Below are 16,461 nucleotides of genomic sequence, written 5' to 3' on the forward strand. Positions count from 1 at the left end.
ATTTACTCTTTTATGATTTATTTTTCTTTGGCTGAGATACTTGAGTGTCAGATATAAACTGTATAGTAAAATATTTAAGTAAAAACAAATGATTCAGTGCTTCCAGAGTTGCACAAACTTTCAGTGAACTATTTCTTAATCAAATCTTCTGATACACAGCACAGAGTTTTGAACAGAAAAATTAAACGTCCATTTAAATGCATAACTTTCTCAGTAGTTTTACAAATTGTGTGAGGGCAGGTGAGTGTAGATAGTCCAAGATGAGGAAGATTCAAACAGGTGACTGGGAATAAAAAAAAGCTATTTGGGACTTGGATGTAGGTTAAATTAAGTATCTTGCATGGTTGTTGTTATTTTTCTCTGAAACATCTGTGAATAATGTACAAACTTTATATAGTTTTAAAGAATATTAAATGTTTCATGCTCCATTGTGAGGGGATCACAATTCTAGGGGGTTATTAAATCTTACTTTTCTCTTTAAACTCTCCTGGGAGCAGGAATGCAGTTTGGGGGTGCTTTTAAATCCAGATCTCTGATTTTCCAGACTGAGGCAACAGCTAGGAGTGCTTTCGATCAGCTTTGGTTAGTATAATAAGCATTCCCTGTGTAGACAGTTAGTACAAAGAGACATCAGGGAGGCTGTCTGCCCATTTGGAAGGTTGAGAGTTCAGTCCTAGGTAATGGCAGATATTTCTATCCTAGGACGCAAAAATAAAAATAATAAAAAAAAATCCATTGAGAAGCTGTGTGGTGTCAGGAAGGGCGTCCAGCCAGTAAATGCTCAGCTTCATCCAGTCTACCTGAATTTAGGGATTGCAGAGTCATAAAAAGGGAGTTTAACAATATAACCAAAAAAATAAGAAAGCAATCCTTTCCCCACAAGTCAATTCTCTAAAGCGTATTGCTATCTGATGGTCCTGCAGGAAAAAAAATCACTGCTGAAGGCAGGGCATGAGTTTTAGATGACCGCTGTGCAGTCCATTAATGGCCAGTCTATGTGCTTTGGGTGTTCAGTTTATATCATTCGAGTGACTTGTTGAGGTGAGTAAACAAAGATCCATACTGTCCCAATGACTCAAGCCAAATACCTGGAGTCTGCAGCCACATGGTTTATAGAAAAGGCTCCAACTGGAAATTTATTTATTTTATTTTAATTCCTTCTCCGAAGACTCAGGGCGGCTTACAAGCTTAGCAGTAGCCTTCATTCTATGTATATGCCTGCTTATTAGGGCTTTCACACACACCCCAAGCGGCATTATTACAAAGTCAGCTGATGATGGGCAGGTATTTATACCAGACTGAAGGAGAAGTAGAACCATTTGATCAGAACTCTTCATTTATTGGCCTTTCCTTCACCAAAGAAGGAAAGAGGAAATGCACATCCCTTTTCCCAATTTCTTATTCTATGGACACTTCCATATGACCATTAGAACCCAAGGAACTTGTTAAGTATCTCAGTCGCCAATTCACTTGGAAAGGCCAGCTTAACCTGAAACTTACAGACTAGCTATCAGGTCCCAAGAGATTTCCAATGCACCTCTTAAAACCCACCAACAGTTGACATTATTAAATACCTATTTAGTGCCCAAATTTATACATGACCTTATGCTAGGAACACCCTGAAAAAACTGTATTAACTGACTGGTTCTGAGATAAGACGCTGGCTGTGAATACCAAAAGATTCTTCCCTTGGCTATTTCTATGCCAACATTAAAGACGGGTGTTGTTGTTCCTTGCTTCTCAATGTCCATCCCACTTCTGCAAAAAACCTGGTTTCTTAAATCATTTCCAAGTCTAATGTCATGTTTGACACCATCAAGCAACAAGACACCTTTGGCGCATTGGGGAAATGGATCATGTAAAATCAACTCACTTGTCACCAGCATATCAGAAGTGTGGATTGAGTGGGAAAATGTAACGATGCAATTGGTTGATATCCAGGAACTGAGTATTGCTGACATTGATCCAACTAGCCATGAATGGCTATTGCATCATTGGTTATTTCCCCGCCTGTATTTGTGGAGTATCCCAAGCGGCCTAGAAGTGAAGACCCTTCACTTCACTTCACATCCCATGCAGTGGCAGATGTTACTCCACCCAGGGCACAAAGAAAAAATATCTGCTGCAAACTCCACATAGGCATCAGGAAGGGCAACTGGCTGGTAAATGCTCAGCTCCAATCAGTTGCCCCAACTCCACTGTGAAACAAGGGGTCAAAGGGTTGTAGAAAGAAAAAAAAATGGAATATCCAACTGAGGGGTGGGTTGTTTTTTGTAGAAGCACTTGTAAGGTATTCCATTCTACAAGATGGTGATGGAATTTGGGCATGCTTAGGCTCCATTGGGATGGCAGCTAGATAATACAGAAACAGCAGGTATTGACAACAGTGATACTACTATCAGAACCAATATTAGCAGAATTCTGGAAGAACTCAATGCTATGTTATGCTATACTATACTATGCCTGTGCTGAAAAAATTGCCCTGGGTTCATATTGTTTCTGGCTAAATATAGGTATTACTGTTAAATTCCTATATAGATTAAGTGTAGGTTACTTAAACAAATTGCTTCTTCCTATATGAACCTCTTATTTGCTGAGATCATCTGAAGACGTTTGCTTATAGTTGCTGTATGCCTGTCCTAGAACAATGTGAAGTCAAACCTTCTCTGTCATAACACTAATTCTTAGGAATGCTCTAATGAAAGGCCTCACTTTTTTCTATGTTTTTAAGAAGGCTCAAAGACACAAATTCTTCACTGTTGATTTACAGTGTGTTAAATTGTTTTATTGTGAACCAGGAATGCTGGCCAGTTGCTAGTTGGTGTGGTAAGTTAAATAAACAACAGGTCTGCATTCCAAGGAAATCCCATGACTGCACAGAAAGTACTTATTCACTTCCAGAATAATCAGCATGGAATCCCCAAGTTCTGTATTAGAAGAAATGATGAATCAGAGGTATGGTGGTTCAGATTGGAAAGCAAAGAGGGGGTGCAAAGCATGTGGGGTTACAAAGATAGCCCCTGTCCTCTAATCTGTAAAGCAGCTACACATTTCCCTGGGATTGTGCAGTGGAATGGGACAACCTGCCATGGCTAACTCACTGTGGCCAACTTGCCACAGCCAACTCGCCGTGGGACAACTCACCTCAGGACAATTTAACAATTCAATGTAATTATTTAAAATAAAAAAAAATATATTTTAACGTTTGACATGCACATTTCATTTTGCCTTTCCTTTGGCATCCTTTCTTTAATGATTTTATTATTTCTTTGATATTAGTGTAACTCTTGTCCCACAGTGAGTTAACCTGCGGCAAATTGGCTGTGGTGAGGTGGTCATGGCGAATTGCCACAGACCCTTGTGCAGAAGCCTTGCCCAGTGGCTGGGCTAACCCTGAAAAGTATATTAAATGAGTTATATCATTATTATTTATATTTATAACTGCCAAACTTGCAAATAGAATAGAATAGAGATGGAAGGGACCTTGGAGGTCTTCTAGTCCAGCCCCCTGCTCAAGCAGGAGAACCTATACCATCTCAGACAAGTGAAATAGGTGGTATTGTCATGACCTTGAATGATCCAAAGGAGCTTTTTTTCTTCAACTCCCAAATCCCTCACAGTCTTAATGATTGCTGAATGAAACTCTGGATTGAATCAAGATCAAATTTCCAACACTGGGCATCAGATAGGTAAGGCAGACATAATCCCTGTACAAATGTACATTGTTCAGTAGTATAGAGGAGAAAAGCAGAATACACTGAAGACTGATTGCTCTATAGGACCAATAGGTTTCAGTATGTTTCTTCCTGCCTGCCAGTATACTTGAGCTTAGCATTATATTTATTTATTGTACTTGTATTTATTTTGAAAAGAAACCTTTTAAAAGACAACTAAAAGTATTTTTATTTAGTTTGCTTGCAACTTCTGTAATAGAATTTCTGGGATGCTTCACACTGACCTTCACTGGGCAAGTTAAAATATGTGTATTCCATTTGATTCCCTTGGGATTCAGCGGGAGCTGCAGTTAGATACTTGTTGCAAAATTGAACCTTGGCAAAGGTTCTTTTCAAGCAATTAGAAGAAACCATAGGAAGAAAGGAGGGGAAAAGAAACAAAAGAGAATATTGCTGCCAGGTGCTTTCAGACTATTCACAGATGGGGCCATGCCGTCATGGAAGTCAATCTGTGTCACTGAGGAATAAAACTCTGGCTCCTGATCCTAGAAGTAACTATGACAGCACTATATGGTAGCTCTCTACTTTCAAGAGGAAATGTTATCATATGCCATATTTTCCCCAATTCAAATAAATAACGAAAACATATATACTACTTAATATTAGAAAAAGTTAAGATTTTAGCATAGGGGATAATAACATGGCATCTACTGGCACTCCCAAAATCAGCACTCAGAGCTCCACATTATTTTTTTTAATCAAAAACCAACCAAAAACGTATGTGACAAAAAGTATCTTGGGGGTGTAATAGTTTTTGTAATAGAAGCTTTTGTTGGTAATTGTAATAGCCTATTAGACTTGCCACAATATCGTCTAACTCAGGGATGCCAAACTGCTGGCCTGTGGGCCGGTTGCATCATAAAGAGGTCGTGCCCACCCCAGCTCCGGGTGGCAAGTTTGTCACCCGTGGTCTAATAATTGAAAGAGACACAACCTCCATCTTCTGTTTCCATTAACTCTAGTAAAAAACTTCAAATCATCATAGTGTTAACGATGTGTAGTTTCCACTATCCAACCATCATCTGCATTCTATAATGTATTATTCACATTTTCAGTATAACGAAATAAGTGACTTGGAAAAAGCGATCTAATAAAACATTAGGTCTCTGTCTTGGGCAATCACATGAAGAATAAAGTTACCATGCTCCTTTTGGCACTGAGTTTTGGAAGGCACCATTCATTGTTCAAAACATGTATCATGTTTTTGGGGGAGGCAGTCTGTTGAAACTTCAAACGGCCACTAAGTGACCAGTCGTATCATGAGGACTACCTCTGTGTATATAGTGACATTATAATTCAGTGCCAGTACAATTAAAAGATATAGCACAGTCTTCTGCTTTGAAGTATCTAATGCAACTACAGGTATTGAAGATACATGACCCAATAAAAATTATAATCATTTATCTATATTGTGAAAGTAGCTGAGGGGTGAATATGGTTATCTGTATTGCTTTCAAGGATCAAAATATATGTTTCCATTCCCATAGAAATCATCACATGGCTGCAGCCCCTTTCAATTCACAAGGCAAGGGTCTGAACAACTTCAACTCATTCCTCCATAAATCACATAGTCATAATATTTCACATCCATTGAAAAAGCAATAATGGAATGTCTCTGATGTCACTGCTGTCATTAACATCCCACATCAATCGATTGGGTACCAGATCAAGCTGACCATTAGCATTTGCCCTTGTTAAATGTGTTGAGTTGATCTTCAAACTATATAGATATTCAATAAGTTTGCATGGCAAAGAGAGGGAAGAACTTGGGAGGGGGGAAAGCTTAGAGCATTTCTAAGCATAAGCAAATGTAGCCTGACTATAACCTGTAATTGTATGAGACCCATGAAAGTAAAATAGTATTGGAAATTGACCGAAATTCAGTGAAGATGAAAATGTATTCAATCCCATTAGTCAAGACATCTTGGTTATGGGTATGCAAAAGATCTGAAAGAGGCAAGTTGTGAAATATATCGGCACAAGCAAAGCATCTTCCTTAAAATATGAAAGCAGCCCAAATTTGGTTGCTTTGAAGGCTTTTGCTTATAGTATTTGCTTATAGTGTATGCATAGAACATTTCTGGTGGGATGCCAATAAAACTAAGCTGCTTTGACTCTTCAAGGAGAAAGACTTTGCTCATTTCATTTCATTTCATCTTTTTATTTCTCAGTCTGACAGTTACTTTTATTGGCAGCCATAAGACAACTTCTAAGTTAAACCATAAACTTCTAAATAATACCTACAATGATGCTTTCCAGAATAACTATAATGCTGTATCCCTGTCAAGCTGGATTGTTTGATAAAATTACTTTGGAGGTGATCCCCATATTGGTATATAGGAAAAATGTGTATTGCTAATAATCTTTCCTAAAATGGAAGGTTGAAATGAAGCTTGGCATCATCTAGCCATATACAGGAAGATTTAATTATATAGGTCTTTCCTCCATGCCAGGCTAGATACACACTGGATTGCTAGAAACACACTCGAGTCTTTATAAAAATTTTCATGGGTCCCTCTTTTGTCACACTGTATAATTGATTTTGCCTTGGGGAGCCAATCAATAATAATCATATTTCCTGCGTGTAAAGATCCAATGAATTTCTCTTTCTTCAATGGAAGTTTAAAATAATCTATTCTAACAGAGGTTTAAATCCTACGATCTTTCTCCTTTCAGGATAGCCATCTTATTAAGCTTGGGCACATTACGCTGCATCCATTTTTTTCTGTTTGCTTCTCATTTGCCTTTTAATGCTTTGGTGTAGTAGGTAGATTCTGTTGCTCTCCTAGCTGACACTACTAGGCCCACATTCCTTTATGCATGCAATATTGCTTTTCTAATTTACTGCATATATTTTGCCAGGGATATGTAAAAACAATATATTTAATTGTTCCTTACTTTTTTTTTCTGAATGAGGAGTCACTGTACCCCATCAACTATTCAAGGCTACATCAACGTTAAAAGACCCAAACTCCAGATGGGCATTTATCAGAAAGGAGTAACTTTTCAATCATCAATCTACAGATACATTCTTACACAAGGCAACAATAACCTGTTGGTAAGATCACCAGAGTCTAAGAAAACAACAGCAGCAGGAAGAACTGAGAGTGGATCTACACAGGCATTTTTCTCCCAATCACTCCAATACTATCTTTTTGTTTAGGCTCATTCAACCTGCTAGTTGGTTTACTTGTTTGCCTAACATTTCTCAAGTTTCAAGAAGGTGATTTTTGTTCTGAACCAGCCTGCTACCGGCCTTGCAATAAGGCAAACCCCTGTTCAAACAGTAGAGACTGGAGAGCGTCTGAGGCTGAAAAGCGTCTGCCAAGATTTATTACTCAAACAACAGAACAAGAAACAAAAACACTGAAACTTGAATCCTCAAACGGAAGGGTTGCTTTCAGCAACCAGCCCTTCCCCAAACACTCCTTTTATTTAGAGTTCAGGGCGTGGCCTCCCTGTGCCTCCTCCCGAGGAGTCCCACAGCCTTTCTCTGTTTGTTCCTGCTCGACTGCCTCCTGCGTCGGGCATCCTTGAACAGGGCCAGCTGTGGGTCATCATCCTCCGCACTATCGGGCTCACGCAGCTGAGAAGAGGGCCCCGGCTGGGGGCTCTGCGAAGCCTCCAAGCCATCATCAGCCAGTTCGTCTTCCACACCCTCCTCCTCCCCCTCATCTGAGTCATCCGAGACATCTGAGCCGGCTGCCGGACCCACAGGCTGGCCCTGAGTCACAACAATTTTCTCAAAACAGCCCACAATGCAAAAAAAGTCCCTTTTCACATTAATGGTTTATAATTTATTATAGGATAATCTAGTTATGCATCTACCGATACATCCATAACAAAAACAAATTTATATAAGATGCTTCGAGGCACAAGAATGGAAATAAACTAAAATAAGAAGAGGTAGGGAATATTTTGCAGTTTACCACCTATTTTAGGTGCTTTTTTGTGTAGTCTTTCTGGATGAAACTATTGGGGGGGGGGTTGAAAGTGCGACAAAGGGACTTCCGGTTTGCCATCATGGCTGCCACAGATGCTGGAAGGCGACCTCCATTTTCTGTGTTTTGCTCTGCTGGGGGACCCTGGAAAGGGTAGAAAGTTGCCCTGTAGGGGCAATGAGCAAGGAGGGGACCCCCTGGATGAGATCTGATCTTCTCTTTACCCTAAGTACTTTCTTTTTCTGTAAAAGCTGCCTGAAGTATCTTTCCCCCTGTGAGGGGAGAGGGAAGGGAATTCCTATACCACCCTCTAAGAATAGCGGTGACTGACTACCCAGGGGAATTAAAGCATTAAAAGAACAACTTTAATTTAGTTGGATTTATATGTTCCTGAAACTTGGGGACCAAAAATTTTCCTATTTTTATTGGAGACTTTTGATTTATCTACAAAAAAGAAATAAAATTGGAAAAAGGATTATAAAAGTTTGGACTTAAAAAACCTTAAATGGCATCAGTGACATCTTGTGGCAACACTTGGTATTACAACTTGTTATTTCCTAACAGAGACTTGGCTTGAAGCCCAGACCTTAGATAAGACTCTTCTAACCTTAGCACCATCTGTGAGAAACTGAGCTGTAAGAGAACAGCTGGGTGGCATAACTGGCCTACTTGAACTGTGAATGTAAACCCTTACTGACTTTCAGAGTTATATGTGGGGAATTGCCTTCCTATGTCTTTATTTGAGGAATATTGGTTACTATATGAGATGATCCCCTTCATGGATTACTGCCTTGTCGTGGCGAAGGGGCTTGCGTAATTCAATGAAGCCATGAGCTATGCCGTGCAGGGCCACCCAAGACGGACAGGTCATAGCTGAGAGTTCTGACAAAACGTGATCCACTGGAGAAGGAAATGGCAAACCACTCCAGTATCTTTGCCATGAAAACCCTATGGACAGTACCAAAAGGCAAAACGATATGACGCTGGAAGATGAGCCCCTCAGGTCGGAAGGCGTCCAATATGCTACTGGGGAAGAGCAGAGGGCTAGTACTAGTAGCGCCAGAAAGAATGAAGCGACTGGGCCAAAGCCGAAAGGACGCTCAGCTGTGGATGTGTCTGGTGGTGAAAGGAAAGTCCGATGCTGTAAAGATTTTTTCTCCATAGGAACCTGGAATGTAAGATCCATGAATCAAGGAAAGCTGGACGTGGTCAAACAAGAGATGACAAGACTGAACATCGACATCTTAGGTATCAGCGAACTAAAATGGACAGGAATGGGTGAATTTAATTCAGATGACCATCAGGTATACTACTGCGGGCAAGAATCCCTCAGAAGAAATGGAGTAGCCTTCATAGTCAATAAAAGAGTAGGAAAATCAATACTGGGATACAATCCTCAAAATGACAGAATGATCTCAGTTCGAATCCAAGGGAAACCATTCAATATCACAGTAGTCCAAGTCTATGCCCCAACCACCAGTGCTGAAGAGGATGAAATTGACCGGTTCTATGAAGCCCTACAGCACCTTATAGAACTAACACCAAAAAATGATGTCCTTATCATCATGGGGGATTGGAATGCTAAAGTAGGAAGCCAAAAGATAACTGGAATAACAGGCAAGTTTGGCCTTGGAGTACAAAATGAAGCAGGGCACAGGCTGATAGAATTTTGTCAAGAGAATACGATGGTCATAGCAAACACTCTTTTCCAACAACCCAAGAGACGGCTCTACACATGGACATCACCAGATGGTCAACACAGAAATCAGATTGACTATATGCTCTGCAGCCAAAGATGGAGAAGCTCTATACAGTCGGTAAAAACAAGACCAGGAGCTGACTGTGGCTCAGACCATGAGCTTCTCCTTGCAAAGTTTAGGCTTAAACTGAAGAAAGTAGGGAAAAGCACTAGGCCAGTCAGGTATGAATTAAATCATATCCCTGTTGAATATACAGTAGAGGCGACAAATAGATTTAAGGAATTAGATCTGATAGACAGAGTGCCTGAAGAACTATGGACAGAGGTTCGCGACATTGTACAACAGGTAGCAACCAAAACCATCCCAAAGAAAAAGAAATGCAAGAAAGCAAAATGGCTGTCTGAGGAAGCTTTGCAAATAGCTGAGGAAAGGAGGAAAGCGAAAGGCAAGGGAGAAAAACATAGATATGCCCAATTGAATGCAGAATTCCAGAGAATAGCTAGAAGAGATAAGAATGCCTTCTTAAATGAACAGTGCAAAGAAATAGAAGAAAACAATAGAATAGGGAGGACCAGAGATCTTTTCAAGAAAATTGGAGAGATGAAGGGAACATTCCATGCAAAAATGGGCATGATAAAGGACCAAAATGGCAGGGACCTAACAGAGGCAGAAGAGATTAAGAAGAGGTGGCAAAATTACACAGAAGAACTATACAAGAATGAGCTTAACGTCCCAGATAATCACAATGAGGTGGTCACTGACCTCGAGCCAGACATCCTAGAATGTGAAGTGAAGTGGGCCTTAGAAAAGCTGAGCAACAACAAAGCTAGTGGAGGTGACAGTATTCCAGCTGAGCTATTCAAAATCTTAAAAGACAGTGCAGTAAAAGTGCTACACTCAATTTGCCAGCAAATTTGGAAAACTCAGCAGTGGCCACAGGATTGGAAAAGATCAGTTTACATTCCAATTCCAAAGAAAGGCAGTGCCAAAGAATGTTCAAACTATCGCACCATTGCACTCATTTCTCATGCTAGTAAAGTCATGCTTAAAATCCTACAAGCTAGACTTCAGCAGTATGTGGATCGAGAACTACCAGAAGTGCAGGCAGGATTTCGAAGAGGCAGAGGAACTAGAGATCAAATAGCCAACATACGCTGGATCATGGAGAAAGCTAGGGAGTTCCAAAAAAACATCTACTTCTGCTTCATTGACTATGCTAAAGCCTTTGATTGTGTGGATCATAACAAACTGTGGCAAGTTCTTAAAGAGATGGGAGTACCAGACCATCTTATTTGTCTCTTGAGAAACTTATATGCGGGTCAAGAAGCAACAGTGAGAACTGGACACGGAACCACTGATTGGTTCAAAATTGGGAAAGGAGTCCGGCAAGGCTGTATACTGTCGCCCTGCCTATTTAACTTATATGCAGAGCACATCATGAGAAAGGCAGGGCTAGATGAATCAAAAGTTGGAATTAAGATTGCTGGAAGAAATATCAACAACCTAAGATACGCAGATGATACCACTCTAATGGCAGAAAGTGAAGAAGAACTAAAGAGCCTGTTGTTGCGGGTGAAGAAGGAGAGTGCAAAACTTGGGTTGAAACTTAATATTAAGAAAACCAAGATCATGGCATCTGGCCCTCTCAATTCATGGCAAATAGATGGGGAAGAAATGGAGGTAGTGACAGATTTTGTTTTCCTGGGCTCCAAGATCACTGCAGATGGGGACTGTAGCCAAGAAATTAAAAGACGCTTGCTCCTCGGGAGGAAAGCCATGGCAAATCTAGACAGCACACTAAAAAGCAGAGACATCACCCTGTCAACAAAAGTGCGTATAGTCAAGGCTATGGTCTTCCCAGTTGCAATGTATGGCAGTGAAAGTTGGACCATAAGAAAGGCTGAGCGCCAAAGAATTGAGGCCTTTGAACTGTGGTGCTGGAGAAGACTCCTGCGAGTCCCTTGGACTGCAAGGCGATCAAACCGGTCAGTCCTAGAGGAGATCAATCCTGACTGCTCTTTAGAAGGCCAGATCCTGAAGCTAAAACTCAAATACTTTGGCCACCTAATGAGAAGGAAGGACTCACTGGAGAAGAGCCTAATGCTGGGAAAGATCGAGGGCAATAGAAGAAGGGGACGACAGAGGATGAGGTGGCTGGATGGAGTCACTGAAGCAGTAGGCGTGAGCTTAAATGAACTCCAGAAGATGGTAGAAGACAGGAAGGCCTGGAGGAATGTTGTCCATAGGGTCGCGATGAGTCGGACACGACTTCGCAGCTAACAACAAAATATGAGATGATGAAATACCTTGGACTATAAAATCTTGCTTGACAAATGACTTCTACTATAAAAACTATTTATAAACATGTGAAAGAGATGGATGAAGACCAGGAAAAGATCCTTTCCATGTTGAAAGCAATACATGAAACCATTCTTTCAGCTTGTGATAAAATAAGACCTAACATAAAAGATCAAGATGACAGCTTAGATACACAAACCCAAACTTTGACTACAACCAAAGAACTAACAATGCAGAAGATAACAGAAGAAGTGGAACAATCAAATATTAAGGCAGAGGACTCAATTGACCAACAAACAGAAAATCCAGAAAAGGGAGTGACAACGTTGAAAATGGAAAAGACGTTCTATATAAATCAGAAGAAATTTGAGAAAGAAGAACAGACTGAATGGAAGATAAACATATCAGGGCAATTATGGGGAATTGGAATAATAGGGAGACAACTTTATGAATACAAATGGGCTAGTCTTTCCAAAAATGGCAATTAAATGGTCTCCTTTATTTCAAATAACATACATAATAATAGAGGGAGATCTATTTGACGATCTAAAAACACTAATATGGAAGCCTAGTTTGCAAAGGAAGAAAGCCAGAATAAGACTGAAGAAAATTGGGGTTTTGATTTATTAGAGGGGATTTCATATTATTAATTAGGAGGTTAAAGGGAGAAGTTGAGATAAGGGGAATTCTGGTCATTAGATTTAAAATATTTGGAAAGTAGTTGAAAATAAGGATTTTATCTGTTTAATATTTAAAAATTAGACCTAAAAGAAAAAATGTAATTATTATGAATATGTTTGATTCATTGATTAACCCAGATAATATATATATATAATGGTTTTGATTTATTAAAGGGAATATTGTATTATTAAGTAGATGATTTAATATGGTGGGAAATAGGTAACTTTTAGGAAACAAAACAAGATTATATTCAAATAGATAAAATGTGTATTTTGGATATTAGATTCTGTTATGAATTGAGATAAGGGAAATCTTGGTTACCTAAAACCTGAAAATTATAAATATCAAAGCTTAAATTGGAATATTGATGGGAAACTAAAAATTGGGAAAAAAATAACAGCATATGGATTGTTTATGAAGATTGAATGTAATTAAGATATGTATCAGCTAAAAATTTATTGATAAATGTAATAATGATGTTTTTATTGAGTTGATATAACTAGAACTGTACTAGCTTGAATACAAGACAGTAAATGTTAAAGGAAAAGGAGAAGAAATATGTATGTTGTAACCTGAGATTTGCACTAAAGATTTTGTTATTGAATTATTGATTAACCCAGTCACCACATTGCTTTTTAAATACTTAAATTTAAAATTGGAAAATTAATCAAATATTATAAAAAAAGAAAGTGCCACAAATACTGAATGATGCAATCTGTGCCCAGTGAAGTTTTCGAGCATCTTCAGATACAAGCCTCCTGTGCAAGAAACTGATACAGCCCAGTCTAAATATTCACTATTCTTTTCTCAAATAAAATCATACTTACTGAAAATGGAAAAATATATAAATCAATCTTAATGCAATTCCAGTTTCTGAAATAATCCAAAATGTAATGTTAGATGAAGATATCTAAATTCATTTTGAATATCAAACTGATTCAGTTTACACTTTTGAGCGAATTTTGAAAATTCATGTTTTATACATTCACACAGATATAAAAGCCACTCATGTTTCTGAATCAGATCCAAATCTTGATCTGGAATTGTCTGATTTCATGTTTCAGTTTATCTTGGAGAAATGATTTGAATAGCTGAGTATATCTTTGAATCAAATAGTTGTACCACCCAGTGGTGGGTTTCAAATAATTTAACAACCAGTTCTCTACTTCACCTTCCCTCCACCTTGGTCAGGGTGGGCTGCTTGGGCGGGTCGGTTGAGATGGAGGCAGGAAGTCCCAGTAGGGGAGGGGCATAGGAGCTCCCAGTTATGGAATTGCTGGAGGTCCCAGCTGGGGAGGGCAGGAGAGTACGGTGGGCTGGCTGCAGGAGTCTTGGAATGGGGTGGGTGCAGGGGGGGTCAGCAGGTCCTGGCTGGGGGAAGGTGAGGGGGTCTGGCTAGGGGGGCGGGAGGACTGGGACACCTCCACCAGGGAAAGCTGTGCCCCCACCACAAGCCTGTCATCCACACCATGGTCAGGTAGGATTGCACAGAAGGGGTGCTGGGCAGGGGACTGGAGGGGGACCTGCCAGCAGGGGGGAATTAGAGCAGCCACCATTTTCCTTCCTCAGTGCAGCCCCATCGGTGTGGGCAGAGACAGCCCTGGGACAGCCGGACGTGGGCCGTCATCTGGCCTGGACCCTGTCCGGTTGGTAGCTCTGATGGGAGCAGCAGCTGCCGCTCTGAGCCATTCAACCAGACGGCCATACAGGGAAGTAGGAGGCAGTGATCCCTGCATCTCCAGGCCTGGCCAGCAGCAGCTCCAAAAGCGAAGCTGTGTCGTCCATCCTTGTGCTGGTGGGGGTGGGGTATGCCCCTCCCTCACTGCTTCTGCTCCACATCATCCCGTGGCCCCTCACCACCGCCATCTTGGCAGATGCTGTGCTGCAGAAGGGAGACAGCATGCTGTTGACTGGGCCTGGTGATACAGGGATCGCCGCTGCTGCCTCCTCCTTCCTAGCCCCATGCATTGCCCAGGCATCATCATCTGCCGGCCACGCAGAGAAGCAGGAGGTGGCAGCGATCCCTGCATCGCCAGGCCCCGCTGGCAGCATGCCATCTCCCTTCCGCACACAGCATCTGCTGGGACCCCACAAGCCACCGCCCCCACCAATGAAAGGATGGGTGGCACAGCTTTGCTTCCAGAGCTGCTATCAGCCAGGCCAGGCGATGCAGGGATCGCTGCCACCTCCTGCTTCTTTCTGTGGCCCTCATGGGAAGAGGCTCAGAAGCAGCAGCCGCCACCCCCATCAGAGCTGCCGAGCAGACAGGGCTCTGGACACAGGTGGTTGGAGAAAGAATAATAAGTTGCCATTTGATACCTGCCTTCTTCCTATGGAACAAAAGTTAGAGGGAGGGTGGCTGAAGAGAGGTACGGCCAGGGTTCTGCCTGCTTTACTACGGGGCAGGCTATTAACAGGTAGCCTGCTCCATTTCGTTAAAAAAAACCTTTTTAATTTTTTTTAATGAAATGGAGTGGGCTGCCTGTTAATAGCCTGCCATGTAATAAAGCAGGCAGAATTGCAACTGTCCCTCTCTTCAACCAGCCGCCTGCTAACTCCCCGAAGTCCCACTTGGCGGGATACATCCTAGCACGGGTGGTTTCCCTCCCCCCCACATCCCAGCCTCACATGCTCTCCTTTTCCTGGGCACGACTCACTGCAGTGCCTCCTCAGCTGTTGGCCAGCTGGCCAGCCAGCTCAGAGGCAGCTTCTCTGAACTGCTGGTGGCGGGCGAGGCAGGGGCTGCTTTTTGTCTTCTCCTCTGGACGGCTTCGGCAGATCCCCCTTCACCAGTCACCCATCCTCTTCCCTTCTGAGCCCTCTTCACAGCTTTGCCCACATAGCCACCAAAGCGGCAGTTAGAGCGCTGGAGCTAAAAAGCATTTCTCTGCTGCCAGGGATTTGGAGATCTTGCCCTACCCACCACCACCCAGGTGCCCTTGCTTCCCAAACCATTTCTTCTCTAACCTCCTTTCCAGCCCCTCCGTCACTTCCTCTACCGCCATGTGCAGTCCCAGAAACAAAAGTTTGTGGGACTAAAAAAAGAAATCTCTCAAAGTTGGAATTGATTGATTGAACTTATTTTGTAATCCCATAAACTTCTTTTGTTTGTGGGACTAAAAAAAGAAATCTCGCAAAGTTGGAATTGTTTGATTGAACTTATTTTGTAATCCCATAAAGTTCTTTTGTTTGTGGGACTGCTCACGGCGGCAGAGGAAGTGATGGAGGACCACATTGGAGCTGGAAAGAAGGTGTTGCATGGGTCTGATTGGGGGTGGGAGGGGGTGGCATTTCTGCTACACATCAACCGGTTCTCCAAACTCAAAAGAAATTAGCTACTGGTTCTACTGAACTGGTCCGAACCGGCTGAATCCCACCACTGGTACCACCTTATACTTACTTACACAATTATAACATTTCTTCAATTTTTTTTTCCATGAAATGAAAGAGACCAAAGAAAAATCATTTTGTGTGTGTGTGAAAAGCAGATGAAGGAAACCTCTGTAGTTGAGTTTATTAATGGTGAGCAAGGCCACTTTTCAGTGAGTGAATTCCTCATGAATAACATTGTGAACTTGTTCAAAAAGATCAAATCATTCTTCAATTTCGCAGATAATTTTTCTTCTAATTTTTTTGTATCTTATAAGAATGACTGACAAGAATATTACTGTGGAGAAATAATCTTAGAAGAAGTCAAAAAGTCGGCTTGCTTGTATTTTAAAGTTTGATTTCTTTGTGATTTGAGGGAAAATTAAATTGCTTGATATACTCTGTTCTGAAGAGATTAAACAGACTTGTGAACTAAGCACTCACTTGTAGTATGGAATATGACAGCTGTGGGTGGAAAAATGTGGGAATGTCATTCAGGCAGTGTTCATATTGCAAATAGTATGAAGGTAATGTTAGAGATCTTAAATTAATTGATGCCATTTAAATCTAACCATACTATGGAAGATTGAAGGAAGAGGTGTGGGAGAAAGATCCATTCAGCAAACTAGTAACAATAGCCAAAACAAAGAAACAAAGACTTAAACTTGAATGGAGGCCTCGCTATATTTGGGGCTGAACCATTAAAATAAATGAGACTTAAATTGGACTTTAGCCAGC

The sequence above is a fragment of the Vipera berus genome (assembly GCF_964194415.1).
Source record: "Vipera berus genome assembly, chromosome: 1".
NCBI lineage: Eukaryota > Metazoa > Chordata > Lepidosauria > Squamata > Viperidae > Vipera > Vipera berus.